Below are 23766 nucleotides of genomic sequence, written 5' to 3'. Positions count from 1 at the left end.
AAGATGGGAATAGCTATAAAACAGCACAGACAAAAATCTCAATACAATCTAAGGGTCACATTTTCTCATACAATTGTAATAATGCCCTTGAGTTCTTATATTATGGTTTGAGGAATACCCTTGACTTTCTGCATGTACTCATATGTGAGTGTGTATTTGCATGTATGCTCATCTGTATTTCTGTGCAACAAATAGGTTCACTTGCAAGTTTAAATATAGAAGCCACAGGACAACTTTTAGTGTCATCCTTTAGGTACTATCCTTATTATTTTAGAAATCTTTAATTCTTCAAGAATTTAATATGATATATTTTGGTAATATTCACTCTCAAATCCTCTGTGTCTGCTACTCCTTCCAGGACCACGCCCATCTTCCTAACACACTCCAAGTTTCCTGTGAGCTTTTTCCTTCTTTATATACTTAATAAACCATCCAATCTAAATGGTGCAGGCCATATAGAGTATGGTTCACCCACTCTATATCCTTGAAGAAAACTAACTTCCCTTACTCTAGAAGCTATCAACTGTCTATAGTTCCTCAGTTATGAGTAGGGAATAGTAAACTCGTTTCTATGCTAGAATGTTGTGAATGATGTTGTCTTGTTATGTGAACAGGTCTTGTGCAAGCAGCCACAGCTTCTCTGAATTGAGGAGTTCAAGATACGACTTAATCCAGTTATCCATTACCTCTAACTCTTATTTGAGTATCTTGTAAAACGTATTAGAACAATGTATCTTTATACAATCTTCTGTTTGGCTCCCTGCCTAGAGCAGCCATCTTGTTATACTATGTATCTGTTCGGCTCTATGCCTGGAGCCACAGATATTAATTTTATTGATACCTGTTATAATATCTATCTATTGAGCTCTCTACCTGAAACTATAGACACTATTAATTAATACCTGTTTATATCAGGTAATCATCACTGTCTCTCTCCTTGGAATCAGTGACTAATTTTCCCTATCTTAGTTCCAAACCTTAGGCAAAATTCCCCATGTGATTCATACAAGATCTGTATATAAAACTATCCTCAAAGCATACAGTAGTCCCAATATTATAAATTCACAGTTAAATCAATATCTACTCTAAGATGTAGACTTTTTCCTCCTCATTCTCCTGACTCAGCCCAGCCTGCAATCCCCACAGCAGGGAGCCTCAGAGTCTGCTTTCTTTGTTTCAATTCTGAGCATTAGTTCACAGGACTCATCTCAGTGCTACCCAACTACTCACTTAAAAAAAAGTAAAGTATTTTAAATGAGTGTCATATGTAAGCAAACTCTTCCAACCTTTTCATCCTCTTTCAACTCAGTAATTCCAAGTTCTATTCTTACATTGAATACTCTAAAATAATTTTAAAGTCTCAGGACAGAATAATAGCCCAAAAGGCACATTTCTTCCTTATTTACCTATAATTTAAAAGGAGGTCACTGAAAAAAAATGCTTTTAGAAATTGACCATAAATTGTGAATGTTTCAATGAATTTTACACATTAAGACTATGGTAATGGTATAACCCATTATTACTCACAAATCTATGATTAAGAATGTCTCTAAGATTTCAGGAAGTGGTGTGTGTGTGTGTGTGTGTGTGTGTGTGTGTGTGTGTGTGTGTCTGTGTGTGTATGTTTTAAATTTTTCTGCTTCCATTGCTAACCAAATAAAAATCTATATTAAAGAACCAGAAATTTCATGTGAGAGTTTTAGAAATGACTCCTGGATGTAAAGCCTGTGTTTCATTTGTCTAGTCTTTGATATGATTTCTCCTTAGAATAGAAAATTTTAAACCACCATTTGGCTTTGTTTTCATGACTGATCTAAGAGAAGAACCTAGATATACTCAACGTACAAAAACAAATACAATTGATTTTTCTTTCTCAACTGTTTTCTATTTACATAATATAATTGACTTTCTCATTAGTCAGGTTGACCTTAATGTTCTTCTGTGTCATACTGCATTAATAATTGTAGAAACAGATTACACTGTCAGGGAGTTCTATCCTTCCAAGCCTAATCTCTTCAGACTTTTACAAGAGTGTAAATGTTTTTTAATTACATTGGCTATAGACCTTGAAAAGTTTTTTTTTTCCTTAAAATTTTATTTGTATATAATCTCAAAGAAATGCATGATAAAATTATAGTTTAATATAAATTTGAGTGAAAAGGCATTACATCAAAATATTTGTTTTTAGAAGCAAATGAAGTTAATGCACCATAAAGAATTACAGGCAAAATTTACAAGAATTTAAATTTTTCTTTTTGCCTTGTAAACACAACTATACATATTCATTGTAACATGCTTAGCTGAATGAGCTCCACAAAGTCAATATGTCAATGGTAATCCTTGAGTTTCCAAGTATTTCTCAGAACATCTGGGAGAGTGGAAATCTTGTATATGGCAAATTCAATTTATGATCATCCTGGATTAATATCTAAGCCTGGGAATTGGTGAATGCTTAATCTTCACATTTAATTATGTAAACTTTTAATGATTAGGGTTTATCACAACAATTAACAACAGTTGCCCAGAAAATGTAGAGAAGAAAAATGACATAAATTCTCAGATTAGCATTTTTTTTTCATTTTGGAATTAAATTTTGCAAACTATGGGATAGTTCTAACCATAGATAGATAAATTTTATACGATTTCTTTTTCAAGAAACTTTTCATGGAAATTTAAATTTGACCTACCAGAGATTTTTGAATGTTTTAAAACTCAATTTTTTTTTCATGATTTCATTAATGTAAATGAAAATAGCCTAGTTCTAAAGAAATGAAAAACTCACATCTTGACAGATAAAAAATATAGCACAATGTAACAAATAGATAATTGAATGTATTGAGTTTGTCTTGGGCAGGATCTTGTTGTCTTGCTCCTATTTGTGTTTTCATTTGTACTAAAATTTAATAGAAAGAGATTTAAATTTTTATTAGATATTTTCTTTATTTAGATTTCAAATGTTATCCCCCCTTTCCTGGTTTCCCCTGCCAAACCCCCCTATCTCATATTCCCTTCTCCTGATCACCAACCCAGCCACTCCTTCTTCTATGTTTTGGCATTCCCCTATACTGCAGCATCTAGCCTTCCCAGGACCATGGGCCTTTCCTCCCATTGATGTCTGACAAAGCTATCCTCTGCTACATATTTGGCTGGAGCCATGGGTCCCTCCATGTGTACTCTTAAAGACATTTAATTTATGTGTACATGACTATAATCTAACAAATATTGGAAGATTCTTCTTAGTTTCATAAAAAATTGTTTATCCATATCTTTTATCAATTAGGCAACACATGGGTGAAAGAATAATGGACAGATCTGTACAATATGTTTGGTCCTGTAGAATGCAATGAAAGTTGTAATTATGAGAAAGCAATTCTATGTATTCTATAGATTTGCAACTCAAAACAGTGATAATTGCTGGGGAGAGCAACCAGAGAATGAGTCCATAAATTACTATGAACTGGAGGAGAAATAGCAGATAAGGGAGTCTTACCAAAAGCAGAGAACTTTTTGAGTGGATAGAAGCTGAGAGTAGAATGTTGGTTACTGGATGTAAGAGAGATTAGACAGAGGAAGGGGTGGTAAAAATCAATGAAAACAGCTACAGAACATGAAAGCTTAGTGTATTGCTTTATAGAGGGATGAGTGCAGATAACAACAATGTACTGTTTCTTTCAGAAAATTGGCACAGAACCAGCAGGGTGGCTCATAGAGCTCCCAGCCTCAAAAATAAGTTCCATCCCCAAGGCTCCATCCACAGAGAAGACAGATTCTTACAAGTTGCTATGGCACATGCATACACACACACAACACGTGCACTCATACACACAAAATAATGGAATAAATATATTTTTCTAAAAGATAGAATTAAAGGATTTTAGATTTATCACAAAGACATTATAAAACTTTGAGGGGATATAGATGTTTTATTTGCCTTTAAAACTGTACATTGTGTACATGTGCCAAAACCATATATAACTCCATGCATAAATTATCAAAAATTTTGTTTGTCTAGTTTCCTTATTTGTGGTTCTGTCATAATTTTAAAGATCTCCATTTTATTTCAGTGTATTTATATAATGTTTTCTTTGGCAGCTACTTACAAGCGGATAATGCGTTCTAATTGCTGGCCTTCCTCCTTCTTATCTTCTTCTCATCCCTATCAAGGCTCACCAGCATACATATCAGTTATAGGAGATGCTCTTCCGGATTCATGACTTGTGGTTTGATGTGGGTCCATTTAGTTTAACCAGATCTGTGTGACCACTCCCCTGTAAGAGTCTATTGAACCCCTGATGGAGTGACCAGTGGGTACTTAACTGAAGGCAATTAAAATTCTTCCTCATCCCTACCTATCATCAAATTATTCTTGTGCAGACATGTATGTATCTGCAGCTGCTATGAGTTTGTGGCTGCAATTGGTGCGTTTTTAATTAAAGATAGCATTTTATAGACCCTCTCATTATACTTCCACTCATATTCTTTCAGACTCATTTTTCTACAATGATTCTTATAGATAGTGGGATAAGTGATTTGTTTATTACTGGACATCAGTAGTTACCTATCCTGAGCACTTGGTGTGGTCCTGAATCTCTGAAATTACTGCCATTCATTGTAAATCGAAGCTTCTCTGATACTGAAATATATATATATATATATATATATATATATATATATATATATATAATGAAAATATTGCTAATGTGGCATAGATATTTGGACTAAAATTATTTGATTATGCTTTTAAAGGGTAATCTGAAAATTGACTACCTTGAGCTTTAGTCATCATTTATCTCACGTTTCTATTTAAATAACTTTATTGTACATTTATGTGCTAAGTTGAAGAGCAGGCTATAAATAATTTCACTGTTAATATTATAATTTGAGCTTTGGATCATGAAATACTAACATATGCTTCAAAACCACAGTTTTGAACTAATTTTATATTTTTGCTTTTATATCATTATAAGATTGCATCAAAGCAACAACACACTGCTGCGAGTCAGGGAAGAAAGTCAAGGCAGGAACCTGAGAACAAGTACTGAAACAGAGGCCCTGGATTAATGCTTCTTACTGGCTTATGCCTCATGGCTTGCTTAGCCTGTTTTTGTTTGTTTTTAAAAATTACTAATCATTACATGTGCTTACATCTCAAATGATATACTACTTCCAGGTTACCCCTCCACAACACCCTATACCACATCTGCCCTCTCTCCCCTCTTCCCCCTCCCCTTTGCCTCTATGAGGGTGCTCTCCCACCCATCTACTCTCTCCCACCCCATTGCTCCAGCATCCTTCTTCGCTGGGACATCAACTCCATAGGACCAAGGGGCTCCCCTCTCATTGATGTCTTATACTGCCATCCTCTGCTACATATGTATTTGGAGCCATGGATCCCTCCCTGTATACTCCTTGGTTGGTGATCTAGTCCCTGGGAGCACTGGGTGGTCCAGGCAGCCAACATTGTTCTTCCAATGGTGTTGCAATCCCCATCTGGTCCTCCAGTTCTTCTGCCAGCTTCCCCACTGGAGTCCCTGAGCTCACTCTGACAGTTGGTTCCAAGCATCCGCATCTGCATTTGTCAGTTGCTGGCTGAACCTAAGAAGGAACAGCCACATCAGGTTCCTATCAGCAAGCACCTCTTAGCAACAGCAAGCCACAAATAGTATGTATTCCCAGGTGGGGCAGTCCCTGGATGGCCCTTTCTTCAGTCTCTGCTCTATTTTTGTCTCAGTTCTTCCTTTGGACAGGAACGTTTCTCAGTTAAAAACTTTGAGATTGATGAGTGAGCCCATCCCTCGACTGGGGGCCGTGCCTCTCTACTGGAGGTGGTCTCTACAGGTTCTATCTCCTCTTCTCTGTGCATTTAGGCTAAAGTTAATATCTATCATGTAACACAAAGTTACCAATAGTGAGAATGTCTCCACTGAGGTAGGTCTCCCAAGAGAACTGCCGTACATACCTCCATACAGACCAAGAATGTAAAAAAAATCTCTCAATTAAGATTTCATCTTCCCAGTCATGTCTAAGTTTGTGTCAAGTTGACAAAAAGCAAGCAACACAAATCCAATGGCCAGTTTAATACACAAACACATCACTGATTTAACCATTAACTTTCCTTTCTCATTCATCCAAAAGATCTCATATTAATTTCTCAGTCTAAACCTATTATAGCTTTAAAAATCCTGCAGGCTTTATAGTAAATACTTTCAAAAGTTGTTTGCTGAAAACAAAGATTTCAAATTTCTGAAAATCTCTAAAATATGTAAAAAAAAAAGTCTCTCAAGTGTCCAAAAATCTCTCAACTGTAGACTCGTGTTAAATAATCAATCAATCAATCAATTAATCAATAAATAAATAAATATAAAAAGTACTACTTCATACTCTAAGAAAGAACCAGGAAATAGTTACATTCAAATAAAAGCAAACCTGAGGTCTATCATAGTCTAAGTTTTCTAGGATTTAAAATTTTCTGGTGTACAAAGGGACTCACTAGCTCCAGTTCTGTATCTGTGCCAACCACATATGTTTGTTCCATAGGCTCAGGCTACCTACCTCCTCTGATACCTGGTGATCCCTTGTAATCATCCCATTGGATGAATAACTCATTGGAATCTTCACTGCAATTGGATTGTACCTTGATACATAGCCTTTCTTGGGAGCCCTTTAGGGACTTTGACACAACCATATGGTGCCAAATCTAAAATTATCTCACAGCATCCTTCAATCTTATGGCTTCTATTTCAATGGAGTCTGGATTTTAAGCAATAGTTCTTCCTGGTTTCTCATGGTACCAAGCTTCAACGTCTCTCCACAAGTCCTTCAGACCTCAAAAATAGACTATGTGGGAAAATTTCACACAACAAACACAAAGTACAGCCTGGGCAACCTCTGGACTATATTTCAATTTTCTGACCCAGAGGAAATATTTTACAAGAGATTTTGTCTAAAACATGCTATTTTCTTCTGAATCATAGCTGACTCATCAGTCCCAGTGAATCATTATTATAAGTCCCATTAAATGAAAGTTTTCACTTAATATTTCTGGTCTCTTGTTTATCACAGCAGATTCTTCAATCTCAGCTAACAAGATCCACAGATTATTGATTGAAAATATTCAGTTTTCTGGATAGTATATCTTCTCTCTGAAATTTCAGACGGCAGGATCCATTGTCTCTGCAGCTTTTAGTATAATCTTCCTTATGTTTCCAAAATAGTTCATCCAGGTCTGAACATTAAATGTTTTTTCTAGCCTAAAGTTACAAACTGTTTTTATTATCTTCCCAAAACATCATCAGGTCCAGCACACACAGATAAACACTTTCAACAATGTGTTGGGATACAAAAATTAACAGAAAACTATCATTGGACCAATGAGAAAAATACTGAAAAGGAAACCATGCAAATTGTACTATTCAAAATAGCCTAAAAAATGTTTTGGGTCTGTTTTTGTTTGTTTGTTTGTTTGTTTTCAAGCTATTGGGTTTTTTGTTTTGTTTTGTTTGTTTGTTTGTTTGTTTGTTTTTGTAAGACAGGGGTTCTTTGGGTAGCACTGGCTTTCCTGGGACTCCTCAGTCTATAGATCAGGCTGGCCTTGTATTCAGAGATCCATCTGCCTCTGTTTCCTGAGTGCTGGGGTTAAAAATGTGTACCGCAACCCCAACATCGTTTTTAACAGAAATAATAAATCACAATCTTAAATACATATGTAAATGTAAAATACTCAGAATCATTACAGCAGATCTCAGAAAAAGGCATTATGCTAGAGTTGTACTATACCTGACTTCAAAGTACATGATGGAGAAAGTGTAATAAAAACAGAATGTTGCTCTCACAAAAGCAGACACATAGATAAATGAAGTTAAGTAAAGAATTTTACAGTTATAGCCTGGCTTCTATTTCTAGCCACTATCTACTTTCTTTTTTACTCCCACTGGCACTCCAATTCTCCATACCTTCTCTATCATGATGAACTACAACATGTAAAATCTTGAACCAAACACATCTTTCCTCCATCAACCTGTTTCTGTTAGACCTTTCAGTCTCAGTCATAGGAGACTAACAGCAGCAATCTATGCAAACAGTTTTTCTTCTGCAGCTCTACGAAGTGAGGTCTATGCTAAACAACAACGATAGGGAATTTTAAAGCAAACAGAAAAGACTGAAAACACTGACAGGAGCTTTATAACTTGAAAAATGCACACTGAACTGCAGAGTACTGTCAGAGAGAAAGCTTAGCATGTTGTTAGGCTCTGTATATTTTTCAATACACATACATACAGACACACAGATCAGCTGGATATGCATATGTACAATCTCAATCACAAATAATTGTTCTCTTCTCCCCATCTTCTATGTAAAAGCTTTAAGAAAAATGGTCTTTAGAATATCGCCAACATCTATAACTATCTAGGCAAGAGTGATGTAACCTCCAGGACTGTTGTTACTGGTAGTGAGAATGAGCACACTCATGCAGGGAAATCAGCGCTTTCTTCATCTCCCTTAAAAACCTGACCTGTATGTACTCAGTACTCAGGTGTTTCTCAATTTTTATAATTGGGATGGCAATGTCATTTAGTCCATATCCAGTAAGTTCTTTCTATTTTATCAGCTTTTTTGAGTTTGTGCTTGGGGTTTAATAATAAAGAAAAAAAAAAAACAACAAACAAACAGAAAAGAGATTTTAAAAAAGCTGTATAATATAAGGCTGGAGGCCGGTTTGCTCTGGCAGTCTCTCCACTAGTCCTCCAGACTCAACCCAAATTCTCTGCTACTACATCCTCACCTGTTCTAACTCCAGACTCTGCTTCTCATTCTCATCCCTTCCTCTGCCCTTGTGAACTTCCCTGTGTTTCTGCCCCAGCTCTAGCTACAAGCTTTTTATCAAAAGCCACATTCCTTTCTCACATTGGGAGAGACTGCACAGCTTCCTCGAGTGCTGTTGTTAGGCCACATTGAGAGATATGTCACCTTCCCCAAGGCAAGTTGAGTTTAGCAAGATAATCTCAGAGAATAATCTTCTGAGGCAAGTGAGGACCCCATAAACTTTTCCTTATAGAATGAGGATAATGTAGGCTATAGAAATAATAATTCCACACATCCTGCTGGCTCCTGCAATTGAATTTAGAGGGACACACCTTCATGGACAGTTGGTACAGTATGTGTGGGGGTATACTATCCCTACATCTTTGGAGAGTACTTAGACAGGTTGACTCCATAACAGGCTTTAAATTGGCAGTTCAGGCGTCTAGGCTTAGAGCTCTATTTCCCAGAACTAAGTCCAGTCTAGTCAGTTACTGGGGAAAAAAACAAACAAACAAACAAACAAAAAGACCAAGCTGCCAGCAATCAGACGCCATCAGAAGCTGACCTGTCACCTGGCCTCAGACAACAGTTTCCAGCCTCCCAGCCCTAGCAATGGTTCTGGAATGTCCCCAGAGCCCAAATCAATCCCAAAGACACCTACACCCCTAGAGATCAAGCAAACCAATTAAGATAAAGGTCACCTAACCCTCCCTGGAATTTCCCTAATGTGCTTTAAATTGAGCCTAGGAGATCAAGCCTGCATCTCCATATTGGCAAATGTAGACTCTCATCATGCTGGACCTCTGCAGAATAAAAAGCTCTTAGCTTTTGCATACTATTTGTGTCTAGGGCATCATTCTTTGAGGAATCACAGAACCTTGTACTTTACTCAAATATTTTCCACCAGTACTCTAGTATATTCTCTCATATGTTGAAATCAATCAAGTAATTCAAGAATCACATGATGAATCTGAATAGTGCTTGACAACCATTAATTTCTTTCACAACTCTATGATGTGATTTCAGAAAGGGTTGTATTCCATACAAGTTTACATATGTTTGAATACACGAATACAAATACCTTAATTAAATTTATTTTGTCATTTTCTAAACACAAAGATACTCTTTGGTAGAAAGTAACTCCTTTTGACGGCTAATATTGTCATCTTTTCAGAATTTCCCAAGATCACTTCTGAGTTGAACCTCTGTGTATAATGGTGTGAGAGCATCTTGGCTGCATTCTTTGAGTTGGAAAGAGCTCATCCTGTTGTGGATGGCTCCATTGCCTTCCCTGGCTGGAATCCTAGACTCATTAAGTGGAGGTAGAGACCTGAGCAGCCACATGCATTTATCCTTATCTGTTTTCTGATTGTAGATGTCCTGGGACCAGCTACTTCAAGATTATGTTGTCTCAGCTCTCCTGCAATGGTTGACACTGAATTGGGAGCTAAAATAAATTTATCTTTCCTTAAATGATTTGTCTAAGCAAATAAGGCTCTTATTTTAAATTTAATTCTGGGAATACAAAAATTGCTATCTTTGTGTGTGTGTGTGTGTTTGATTATAGAGTAATTTAAGATATCTTCTACTATGACTCAAATAATTAAGGTTATTTCATTTCTAAATTTCCTTTCTTGGTGTTTGTTTATTTGAGGCTGTTTCTCTCTGTAACCCCTGTTGTTTTGGAACTTGAAATCTAAGATCTGTCTGCCTCTGCCTCTTGAGGGCGTGCTAAACAACCGTGCCTTCTCGTTTTTAAATTTCTCATACATTAATTTACTATACTAGGGAAACAAAAACATATTTGAGATCTAAGAGATTTAATGATTGCTCTGTCCAGTTTACATTTCAGCCCCTATGATTAAGGTTACTACATTTGTGTACCATCAGCCTCAGGTGAACAAAATGTTCTTGTGTCATTGATTCTGTTTAAGGACATGATGATTTTCTTGTTCTTCTTAGTGTGTAGGTTCTGATGTATAATAATATTACTATTCACTGTAAAACTGACCTGTGTATTTCATTTATTATATATCGTATATAAAATTTTCCATAGGAAAATAAAAGTACAAGAGGGATAACTTTGTTGTAAGAACAAAATGTTAGCCAAGTAGTTTTGCTGAAAATTATGCATATAATGGGTTGGTGTAAAGTTGTATACTCAGCAATTTCTCTTCCTTTTCTTTAGTTAAAATATTAAATACCTCAATTCTGTTAAGAATGTCACATGTCAAAGACAATGATTGACACATAGGAGTATTTTAAGATTTATAATGATTTTCTCTATTTTTGGAAGTGCTAATACCACTAGGTTATTACCTCACTTCAAGAAAAAAAAAGACATCTGTTAAAGTCTGTTGTACTTGTAAAAATATGTACTCCAGTGTTTCAAGATTATTTTACCTCATTTAGGAATAATTATTTTACTTGTATTGCTACTTAAGTCTCTTGCTATGACTTGATTTAACATAGCCTCCTAGTTTATTCTAGTTCCGATATTTAATAACATGAAAATCTAAAATAGAGTTATTTAACTTTCATACAATTAAAAACTATTTAAAAATAAAATATAAATAAAGCGTACATAGTGTCTTTAAGTAAGAAATTACATCCCTGATTAGAAAAAGTTACATTACATTGTAAAGTGTTAACACTATGAAATGTAGAATTAAAATTTCACAACTTAACTTTCAAATTTTGACTTCATCTCCAAAGAAAAAATATAAACAAGCATACACAGAGTTATTAATATATAGAAAGAGACCATATAGTGTTTCAAATCTGTGAATTGAAGTGTATGATAATTTGAGCGATAATGTGTCCCATAGGCTTGTATGTTAGAATCCTTACTTTCAGTTACTGGTTGTTTATGGCGAATTAGGAGGTCTGATCTTGATGGATGAAGCAAGGCACTGGATATAGGTTTTCTGTTTTAAAAAGACTATCCCCATTTTGAGTTAGTTCTCTGCCTCATTCTTGTTGATCAAGAGGTAATGTCTCAGCGGTTCTTGAAACCATCATGGACTCTAATCCTCTTAAAGCAAAAAGCTAAATTAAACCAGTAATTAGGTACTTAGTTTGTGTGTATGTGTGTTTTATAATAACAGTGACTTTTTTTGAAATGTGTCAACTGACATAAAAAGACTCAAATTACCAGTTTTATACCACTGTTTATAATTCAATTAAGCACTTCATATAAAGACATTTCTCTGTCAATATGATAAATACAGACAAAATAGATGCTGATTATATAAGTAATACAGATTCAGGTATTAATACAATCTCAATAATCTTAGTAGAAGTCTGATTTGGCATTTTCAAAAGGCATTTCATAGTTCCAGTGAAATAATTTATCATGTAAAAGCAATTGCTGAACAAACCTGATGACCTAAGTGCATCACAAAGAAACCTCAGTGGAAAGTAAGTAACAATGCCCTATAATTTCTCTCTGCTTGGTATCATAGCATGCACACAATATGAAATGAACATACCCATATTTAACTATATCACACACACCCACTAAGTAGTAGTCACTAAACTGTAAACATCCTATGAGAAATGTAACTCTCGTTTTAGTCAGATGACTCAGTGGTCAAAGTGGATGCCTCGAAATATGAGGGCCTGAAATCCTATCCAAAGCACTCACATAAATGTTAGTCATGGTGGTGCACATTCTTAATTCAGTTCTAGGAAAATAAAGACAAGTGGATCAGGAGGAACTACTGACCAGAGTGTCTAGTTAAAATAGTGATCTCAAGTCAACAAGAGACCCTTACTCAAAGAAAAGTAGAGAGCAATAATAGGAAACACCAATGTTCACTTCTTGCCTGTACATGTGCACATGAAGTACACAACACACACACATATACACACACACAAAGAGAGGGGGGAGAGAAAGAGAGGGAGAGAGAGGGGGAGAGAGAGGGGAAGAGAGAGGAGAAGAGAGAGGGGGAGAGAGAGGGGGAGAGAGAGAAAGAGAAAGGGAGAGAGAGACTGAGACAGAAAAAGACAGAGAAAGAGAGAAATTCACAAGTCTAAAAGTTACTGATATAATGAATTTATAATCACTCACCTTTAAGGAATCTGAAAATAAGTATAATCAATCATTGAAATGATTGTTCTTTAATACCAGACACTGGTAATATACAAAAACAAAACAAAACAAAACAAACAAACAAACAAACAAACAAACAAAACCAAAATCTTGCTTATACAACCATTTTTCTTAATGAGGTAAGGTTACCTCATGAATCCAATAAACTTGTTTAGAATGGAGCTTGTACAAGCAGGATTCTATCTTTACTTGTTGGAAATAAGAAATAGTTTGTCATTTGATCTTATTCAATAGATTATTAACTCCCCAAAGAGACTTTTAAAGGAGGCACTTTACACAGTTGCCTAACAAGCAAAGATAACAGACTTTCCCAGGAGTGTAAAATTTATACAACTGAATGTTTGTATATATGGAGCACGTTAGTCTCTCTTTCTGATAAATGTGGCAGAATGTCATCTGAAACTTGATCTTAGTCCATAGCATGCCTCATCAATATGGTTTCAGAAGAGCAGACTTGTATCTTCTGTTTAGTAGACTCCTTAGGAGTCACTAACATTTCCTTAAAAATATCCCAAATCAGATTACTTAGGTAGAGTTTTTAAAATAAATCAGTTGATTAACACAGTGAGCTACTATCACACGGAACTGTTGTTTTTTTCTGAAATTAGTGTTGTTCTCTCCTCCATAAAACACAGATCTGCAGGAATCTCAAAGTGTGCATTGTCTTCCAACAAGAAGACTTTTAAGAGCAACATTAAACTTCTTTTAAAACTGGTCAGTGAGAAATCAGTGAAATGATTCGAATCAAACTGTAGCCACAGATTGCTAAAGTGTTTGTGAAATTCCAGGAAATGTGTTCATGGTCTGATTAGAAAAATCTGTAGAGGAGTAAGCATTCAAATGTTAACTAAGTCTATAAAATAGTTATGGGATTACAGCTGATTTCATTATTTATTTTCATGACACTTTCTTACTGATTTTCCTAGTTAAACAAATAGTCCGGTGTTAGCCACTGACTTAAAATACGTTACGGTCTGTTCTGTCTTCATGCCAGAGTGTTAAACTGTTTGAGGAATAAAGCTAAGGCTCCTAAGTTTTCCAACCCCTTTAGGGATCTTCTCCTAGTTCTCATGAGTGGACTATTTAAACGGTCATCTTCTGTTTTCTGTACCCTTACTCCAACCGCCCCTCTAAAATCCTGCACAGCTTACCATTCTCTCTTCTTGATCAAATTGTTTCATGTAAACCTTTGTGATGAATTTGAGAACATACCTCTATTATTTCTAGAAAAGGAAATTGTAAACTTGCCAAATGCTTCCCATAACTGGAAGTGATGGTACTATAACTATGCCTGATAGTTAAAAAAATAAAATTTTGTAACTCCACCTCCCACACCCCCGTGAGTGCCAGCAACATTTACTTTCTTTTCAGACAGGGCTTCATTGTAGGTCAAGCCATCCTTGAACTCCCAGCCATCCTCCAACTACAACCTCCTTAGTACTGCATAAGCAAACTTCCATGCCAAAATTCATATGTAGTTTTTTTTTTTTTTTAAAGTTAGTGGAGCCATTTAAAGTAACAATTTTGTTTGAGCTGAAATGGGTACAATATATAATTATATTGGAGCTAGAAGTTAATAGGCTACAATTGTACGGCTGATTTGGGCAAACCTTTGATGCAAAAGTGATTCAGAGAAAAGCCAAGGAAAGTCTATAAAATAGTTATGGGGTTACAGCTGATTTCATTATTTATCTCTATGACATTTACTTACTGATTTTCAGTAATAAAAATAAAAACTGTAATACCAGAAACCATGCCATTTCTTTGGTTCTTATAAATATTTCCAATAAATGATTAAGTCAATGTTTATTACGAAGTGTACAGAAAACATTTATAAATGAATGTATAGAAACTTCCAACTATGTATAAAAGGTTGGTACATATTTAGAATTGAGTAAATTCAAGGACATAGCAGTTAATCGATTTAATTATATGTCAGTTCAATGTTCCTTGTTAATGGTCTCAAAAGTTAAATGTATTTCCAAGCAACACTGTGTTTGTTACATGTCACTCTCTCTAATTATGGGCTGAATTAATTAATTACTATTAGCTACACTAGTCATATTTTTATTACGGTTGTGTGAGTCACCTCAAAATTACCTGCCATATATTAAAATGTACCTGAAAGCCAATTTCAGAAAACAGTTTAATACAGAAATAAGAAATGTACCTAAAATAAACATTTAAATGGGAAAATATTCAAAATAATCAACAGTTAAAGTCATATGTACAATGTATTTGGAGTTGTATTAACTTCTTTGCTTTGAATCCCCCCCACCCCCCACCTTTTTGTTGTTTTGTTTCAGGAAATTCAGCTTCAGCTTTTGATGCAACTGCTGTAAACTGACAGCTAACATTGACTGAACAATTCTTTAAATGGTAGATCAATTAGAATATTAACATTCTTTTGAACGCAAAAAGGCTTACACATACATTTTAGATAAAGATCCTACACTGGAGAGATCATTCTGAACAAAGCCCTTCAGTCAGTGTCTTTCAGGGAATAACGCTTACACATTTAAACGGTTTCTCAACATTTTAGTACTTCCAAGAATAGTAGAGCTTCTATTTTTAAAAGTCAGGAGAATTTTTGCACATCAAACAAGGATGAAATGCTTTGGAGGCTACTTAGAAAAGTATTAATGATACACAGTAAAGTAATCTCCTTACTAAATGGCCTATATCTTATTAATTACTTGTAGTTACAACGGTCATATTTTTATTCCATTTGCATGAATCACTTCAAAATTACATGTCATAAATGAAAAAGCTGGTAAACCCAGCAATTTTAGCTGTTATATTATCAGCACATACATAATGCTCTTTATATGGGTGTTATTCATTTCAAAATACATTTAGTATGTAAAACAGAAGACAGTTGGGAAAATAATCTGTCCAATATAATGGTTACATTTATATGTAATTTTCTATTATCATTTTGACTATTTCTACTATTTTTAAAAATTAGAATTACATAATTTCTCCTTCCTTTCCTTCTTCCAAATCCTCTGATGTATGCCCTCATTGCTCTTTTTCTACAAATTCAAGACTTCTTCTTCCATTAATTTTGTTACTTCCATATCTATCTATCTATCTATCTATCTATCTATCTATCTATCTATCTATCTATCCTGCTCAATCTCTTTAATGTTCCTTTCTTATGTTTTCAAAGATGGCAACTTAGTATTTGATACCCAGTGATATAATCTTAGTTGGGAATGACTAATTTCTTCTCCTCTAGGAAGTCCTTAGTTGCCTTTATTTTATTTGTGTGTGTGTGTGTGTGTGTGTGTGTGTGTGTGTAGGGTGAGGGTTCTGGAGACCTACCTAAGTGTCTCTGAACCTTGTCCATTGTCCTTGCTCTGCTTACATATAGGCATTCACACTGGCGAGTGTACAGCTTATATTTAAAAACTAATATTCTCTTTGTAATTTAGTTTTGATTTTGTATTTATTTCATTAATTATTTATTGTCTATGGACTCACACCTAGACACATAAACAGACATGTCTGCACATGCAAATATTATTTTGTGCATGCTGTGGTTTGAGGACAATTTTCAAGCATTCGCTCTAACTTACATCATATGAGTATCAGGGATTGAACTGGGGTCAACTAAAATAGTGACAAACACATTTTCCTGGAGACATATTCTTTCCAAATTGCTGGTCCAATACTTCTTAACTTTAATAGCTTGTATCTAGTATGACTGAAATTGTGGCAAAACAGAATCCAAGCATATTAGTACTAATTTTTAAAATGAAAATTGGAGAATTCTCCAAATGTTCTCTACTACAAATGAATCTATACATTTATTTATTTATTTATTTAATTAATTTTAACTTTGTAACATTTTAGTTTTGGAAAACATTCTTTTGTTATTTCAAAATATTGTAAGCTTTAAATTATGTAGTGTTTCATATATATATATATGAAATATATATGAATATGTATATATGATATATATATGGAAATATATTGAAATTTATATTAGAAATATATTTCAATCTATATGGAAACATTAGCTAAGATACAAATATATGTGTGTGAGTGTGTATGCATGTGTGTGTGTGTGTGCATAAATTTTATTTTTTGGATATTTTATTTATTTATATTTCAAATGTTTTCCCCTTTTCTGGTTTGTCCTCCAGAAACCCCCTATCACACTCCCCTACCCCTGCTTCTATGAGGGTGCTCCCCAGGTACCCACCCACTCCCACCTCACTGCCCTAGCATTCCCATATACTGGGGCATCAAACCTTAACAGGACCAAGGACCTACCCATGTCAGATCAGTCCATCCTCTGCTACATATGATGCAGGAGCCAGGAGTCCCTCCATGTGTACTCTTTGGTTGGTGGTTTAGTCCCTAGGATCTCTGGGGGGTCTGCTTGGTTGATATTGCTGTTCTTCCTATGGGGTTGCAAACCTCTTCAGCTCCTTCAGTCCTTTCCCTCACTCCTCTATTGGGGTCCCACTGCTCAGTCCAATGATTGGCTGCCAGCATCTGCCTCTCTATTTGTCAGTCTCTATCAGAGCCTCTCAGGAGACAGCTATATCAGGCTCCCTTTAGCACAGCACTTCTTGGCATCCACAATAGTGTCTGGGTTTGGTGTTTATATATGGGTTGGATCCCCAGGTGGGGCAGTCTCTGGATGGCCTTTTCATCAGTCTCTGATTTCCACTTTGTCTCCATATTTCCTCCCATGGATATTTTATTTCTCTTATAAGAAGGACTGAAACATCCACACTTAAATCTTCCTTCTTGAACTTCATTTGGCCTGTGAATTATATCTTGGGCATTCTGAGCTTTTTGGCTAATATCTACTTATTGGTGAGTACATATCATGTGTGTTCTTTTGTGACTAGGTTCTCTAACTCAGGATATTTTGAAGTTCCATCCATTTATCTAAGAATTTCATGAAGTTATTGTTTTTAAATAGCTGAGTAGTACTCCACTGGGTAAATGCACCACATTTTCTGTATCCATTCCTCTGCTGAGGGACATCTGCGTTCTTTCCAGCTCTGGCTATTATAAATAAGGGTGATATGTGTCCTTGTTATATGTTGGATCATCTTTTGGGTATATGCCCAGGAGTGGTAGAGCTGGGTCCTCAGGTAGTATACTATGTCTAATTTTCTGAGGAAATGCCAGACTGATTTCATGAGTGGCTGTAACAGCTTGCAATCCCATTTATATTTTAAGACTAAGAAGTAAGATGAAGGTTAACAACTTCCATGTGATCCATGTGCTAGCATTGTGCCAAAATATATAATTTAGTTCCTGGGGAAAAAAGTGAGCTAACATTGGGTGAATCTTGTAAGCACATGAAATTAATGAAATTTGAAATGCTAGATAGGTATTGTAGGTATTATGATACTCAAAGGGTTAAGTGAAGTCAAAATCTTTTATTCAAAGTATTGTGTTATCTTGCCTTACTTTGTTGTGACCCCAATTCTTGGCAAAATAATAATGGAGCAAAGATTTGTTTTGACCCCTGCTCTTCTTAGGTTAAATTTATGTCCATATGGCTTCATTGCTCTGAATCCTGAGGAAAGGCCAAGTCTTCATGGTAGAGCACACCCAGTGAAATTTCTAGAACCATGAGAAGTATAAAGAGATACAGAGTAAGGAAAGTATAAAAGTTAGATATAGTTCTTAAATGCATGGCTGTAGTTTCTCACTTTTCTATGATGCTGAATGTTCTAGTACAATTCTCGCCTATGAAATTATCAATGGATTAATCCATTCAATAAATCAGTGTATTCATAATCCAGCCTCCACTAAACAGAACCTCCAGCAGATACCTATGACTTCAGTGTAACTAGCTTTAGACCCACTTCAAATTAAACCCAAAGCAACCAATAAAACCAATCTAAGACAAATATGATAAAGGCTTTTTTGACCACAGTCCTCACCTATTGAATTTAATCCCCAGATTCTCCAGGATAAAAGCAGAGATTTCCCTCCCTCAAGTGATCTGAACACACACACGCACACACACACACACAGAAACACAAAATAAAGCATATATATTGTAGCATGTGAAGCTCCTCACCATAGCCCAAAATAAAAAAGTAAATATAAAAAATATTCAAATAAATCCATCTCTTATTTACAAAGAAAAGGATTATAACAATTATAATCAATATTGGTGTGAGGAGTCATTATATTTTATGTATTTGTTTAACTTTAATTTTAGATTAATTCTCTGTCTCTATATCTCTCCCTCCCTTCTCTCTCCCCTCTCTCCTCCTCCTCCTCCTCTTCCTCCTCCTCCTCCTCTTCCTTCTCTCTCTCTCTCTCTCTCTCTCTCTCTCTCTCTCTCTCTCTCTCTCTCTCTGTCTTTCTCTCGCTTGCTCACTCATTCGCTCTGTGCATGGATTTTTGTTTCAAACTTCCACATTTTTGCTCACATAATCTTTCTCTTCATCTTTACATTCACTGTCATTTAATTGATTCCCTATCATATTAATCACAGTTGAATTTAAGGTCTCTTTCAGATAATATCACAATTTTGATATTTCACTTTACAGGCAATATTTATATCAATTTTTCCATTGTAAACCTGCTTCCCACTTTTTTTCAGATATTTTTTATTAGATATTTTCTTTATTTACATTTCAAGTGTTATCCCCTTTCCTAGTTTTCCCTCCGAAAATCTCCTATCCTCTCCCCCTTCCCCCTGCACCCCAACCCACCCACTCCCATTTCTAGTCCTGGCATTCCCCTATACTGGGGCATAGAGCATTCACAGGTCCAAGGGCCTCTCCTCACATTGATGCACGACTAGGCCATCCTCTATATAGCTAGAGCCACAAGTTCCACCATGTGTTTTCTTTGATGGTGATATAGTTCCAAGGAGTTCTGAGGGTATGGGTTAGCTCATACTGATGTTCCTTCTATGGGGCTTCAGTCCCCTTCAGCTCCCTGGGTATTTCTCTGGCTCCTTCATTGAGGAATTTGTGCTCTGTTCAATGGATGACTGTGAGCATCCACTTCTGTATTTGCCAGGCACTGACAGAGCCACGCAGGAGACAACTATATCAGGCTCCTGTCAGCAGACTCTTGTTGGCACCTGCCTAGTATCTGGGTTTGGTGGTTGTTTATGGGGTGGATAAGTAGGGCAGTCTCTGGATGGTCATTCCTTCATGCTCTGCTCCATACTTTGTCTCTGTAACTCCTTCCATGGGTATTTTGTTCCCCATTCTAAGAAGGAATGAAGTGTCCACACTTCGGCCTTCCTTCTTCCTGAGTTTCATGTTTTTTGCAAATTGTATCTTGGGTAGTCTAAATTTCTGGGCTAATATCCACTTATCAGTGAGTGCATATCATGTGTGTTCTTTTGTGATTGGATTGCCTCACTCAATTTAATATCCTCCAGATACATCCATTTGCATAAGAATGTCATAAATTCGTTGTTTTTAATAGCTGAGTAGTACTCCACTGTGTAAATGCATCACATTTTCTGTTCCCATTTTTCTGTTGAGGGACATCTGGGTTTCTATCCATCTTCTGGCTATTATAAATAAGGCTGTTATGAACATAATGGAGCATGTGTCCTTATTACAAGTTGGAAAATCTTCTGGGTACATGCCCAGGAGAGGTATTGCTGAATCTTCTGGTAGTACTATGTCCAAATTTCTGAGGAACTGCCAAACTGATTTCCAGAGTGGTTGTACAAGCTTGCAATCCCACCAACAATGGAGGAGTGTTCCTCTTTCTCCACATCCTTGCCAGCATCTGGTGTCACCTGAGTTTTTGATCTTAGCCATTCTGTCTGGTATCAATTTCTTATAATGGGAATTCTTTCATATCTTTTATTATTTCTTAAAATGATTGGTGAAAGTAGGTTTAATGGATTTTTCTAGAATTTCAAAAGGAAACATGTATATACTGTGATGTTACCTATTACATAGAAGAGGAATTACAGTATATCTATCTTTGATGTAACTATAAGGTGCATGTTTCAACTATTCATGGTGTTCTCCTTTAAGTAAACTTCAGATTCATGGTACAAAGCTTCTTTGTCTTGTACCCACCCATTCATGAAGCTGTGGTTAAGATCTATGGTTTATGATTAAGTTAAGGAATAGGTCAGCAAATTTTGATCTGCTTTCCTAGTTTAGTATTATATTGAAAGCCAATGTAGCAGTCGTATTTCTCAAATTAAATGTGAGTTTTTCTTACTCCTTAGGGTCTCATTATTTAGCACATAGACTATCTAACATTGTCTTGCTAGAATATGCTTTCTACAAGCAATGATATACGTCATTGGGTAATCTGTCTATGTATATATTTTCTAGGCTAGACTAATAAATTATTCCTCCTAGATAAAATGATTCTTAAGGCAATAGTTTGAATTACCAGGAATAATGGAATAGTTAAAAAAGCAGGGTGGTAATTGTTGGTGATGATGTTTTTTTCAATAAGCATTTCTCATTAGATATTTACTTTATTTACATTTCAAACCTTGTCCCATTTCCTGATTTCCCCTCCGAAAACACCTTCCACAGCCATTTACAGCTTTTATACTTTGATTTTGATACTATTTGTATGTTCCACTATGGCCAAATTACTCAGTTCGTTTTTCCAAGCTATTCTTTGAATTTTGAGTGTGCTTAATATCCTCACCAACCCATTTAATTCCTTTATAATACTAATATTTATTTTTGTAAATTTATCTGTATATTAAAACTTCTGTATAATGTGCAATGATAAATATAATAATATTAACCTTATCATCTATCCTAAGTCATTCTACATTTAATCAAAGGACAGATATATTCTCTTGATTACCAACATTAAAATGAACATAAAAGGATACTGATACTTGAAAATGTTTATTTGTATTTTCTTATTAAATTATAAAACTCATTACAATAGTATCTTCATTAAAGTTTTGTTTTACTTTTACATTTTTAGAATATGAATATCATAATAAAGTAGTCAAAACTAGTATTTCTTGCCTACTTTACAAATTACTGTGATCTAATGGAAGCTAATTTACAACTCAGGTTATTCATTATTCAGTCTGTCTCTAATGAGTATTTTAATGCCAGAAATGAGTATTAAACTGGCAGTTATTAACATGCACTACTAAAATATTCACTGACAGAATAGTTCTGTCAGTGAAATATGAATTTCTAAAATAGAATAAATTGATAGTCAGACTAAACCTATTTTCTGATTGATTACACATACATATAGGCACAAAAATTAACTTTTCTATCTATAGTATTACAATAATTTTGTATTTGGAAGACTTTTAGGAAGTAGATATTTAAGCAGTAATAAGTAAAAAAAAAGGAGAAAAACACATATCTAATAAAAAGAATTTATAATCCAATTGAAGTACAATTATTTTATTAAAACATTTTATTATCTTTTTTGAGTTTTCTTTTGGATGTACAGTGTGAATAATTACTTAGTTGTATTTTCCTTAAAATAAATACACAACATTCATGAAGTTATATGAAAGGGTGACCTTTTAGAAAAAAATTGATCCATAAATACTATTTTATGAATCAGAAAGTGTTAGTTACAATGTTTTACATTATACTGAACTTACATATACCTCAAATCTGAATTATATTGTGGGAACTGTGAGGTTTTTTTTTTTTTTAATTAAAAGTCTTAGAAGACAAAAAGGATGTAAAGAGACCTAGAACAGAAAAAAATACTTTTCTTAAATATACTCTATTTAACTAAAATATTTAAATGTTGATACCTGAATCAGATAAGCTTCCTTGTATCGTAAGTACCCAGTGGTTATTGGAAAGCCCCTAATTCTCAGCATGTTGACCATTTGGGTAAGCTCCACAGGGAATAGCTCTACTGTCCTTGTCCACTAAAGGTTTAATAACCATCAGAAATGAGTGGGCAGGCAAAATGTAAAGATACAGAAAGCTGGGAGGAGTCATATGAAACTTCGTCTTTTGACCATCATTAGAGTACAATGTGGTGGTTGTATGTATGGAACCACAGAAGCTTTAATTAACTTTAAAAAAATCTATAGACAGTGAACCATGTTATATTTCCAGCATAAGTAGGGAGATGCTTTTGTGTAGCTCACTCTAGCTGAGCTGTCATACAGGTGATGGCTGTGGAGTAGAGATAGTCAGGAGAGGCATTTCCTTAAGGATGAGGCCTGTGCAGGAGCACACATACTCCAGTGTTCTGGTATACACGCTCAGGCAAGCTACTAGAATCTTACAACTCTAATAGCACCCAGTTGTTTATGAAACAACTAAAACACACTTAAAAGTGTGTAGGGAATTATTTTCTCCTTTCCATTATGCATTGCTTTATGTTGTCAGAATTTAAACTTAACTGCATATCAACTTATAATATACACATGCTCTAGAAATATACCTAAATGTATATGGTTTTATTTAGAGGAAAAAATCTATTTCAAAGGTATAACTGCTAATACTTTGTACCTCAAAATGATCATATAATACTAGAAATGATGTTTAGAAACAAACCCTCAGAAGACAATAAAATATGAGATTACAGATATGCCAATACATATAACACACACATGTATGTGCTAAAATTTTGTTTTGAAAAAGGGATACTCATGTGAAAATAGAAGCAAATGAAACATGTGAGAGGACTTGTAAGAATGGAATTCTTGATATTAATTAAAACTCACAGCATTTCAAAATGAATAGGGCTACATTATGGTTGAATTCTTCTTAGAATTTATATATGGTCACAGAATATTGAAATCTGTGTTTTAGAAGTAACTCTTACACTGTTGTTGTACCTACTACAACTGGAAGGTAGAAATTTAACAGTGAAAACACCTATTATCCAAAAAAATTTTATATATGTATAATATATAT

This window comes from Mus musculus, chromosome 5 (genome assembly GCF_000001635.26).
Source record: "Mus musculus strain C57BL/6J chromosome 5, GRCm38.p6 C57BL/6J".
Classification (NCBI taxonomy): Eukaryota; Metazoa; Chordata; class Mammalia; order Rodentia; family Muridae; genus Mus; species Mus musculus.
This window is presented reverse-complemented; position numbering follows the sequence as displayed.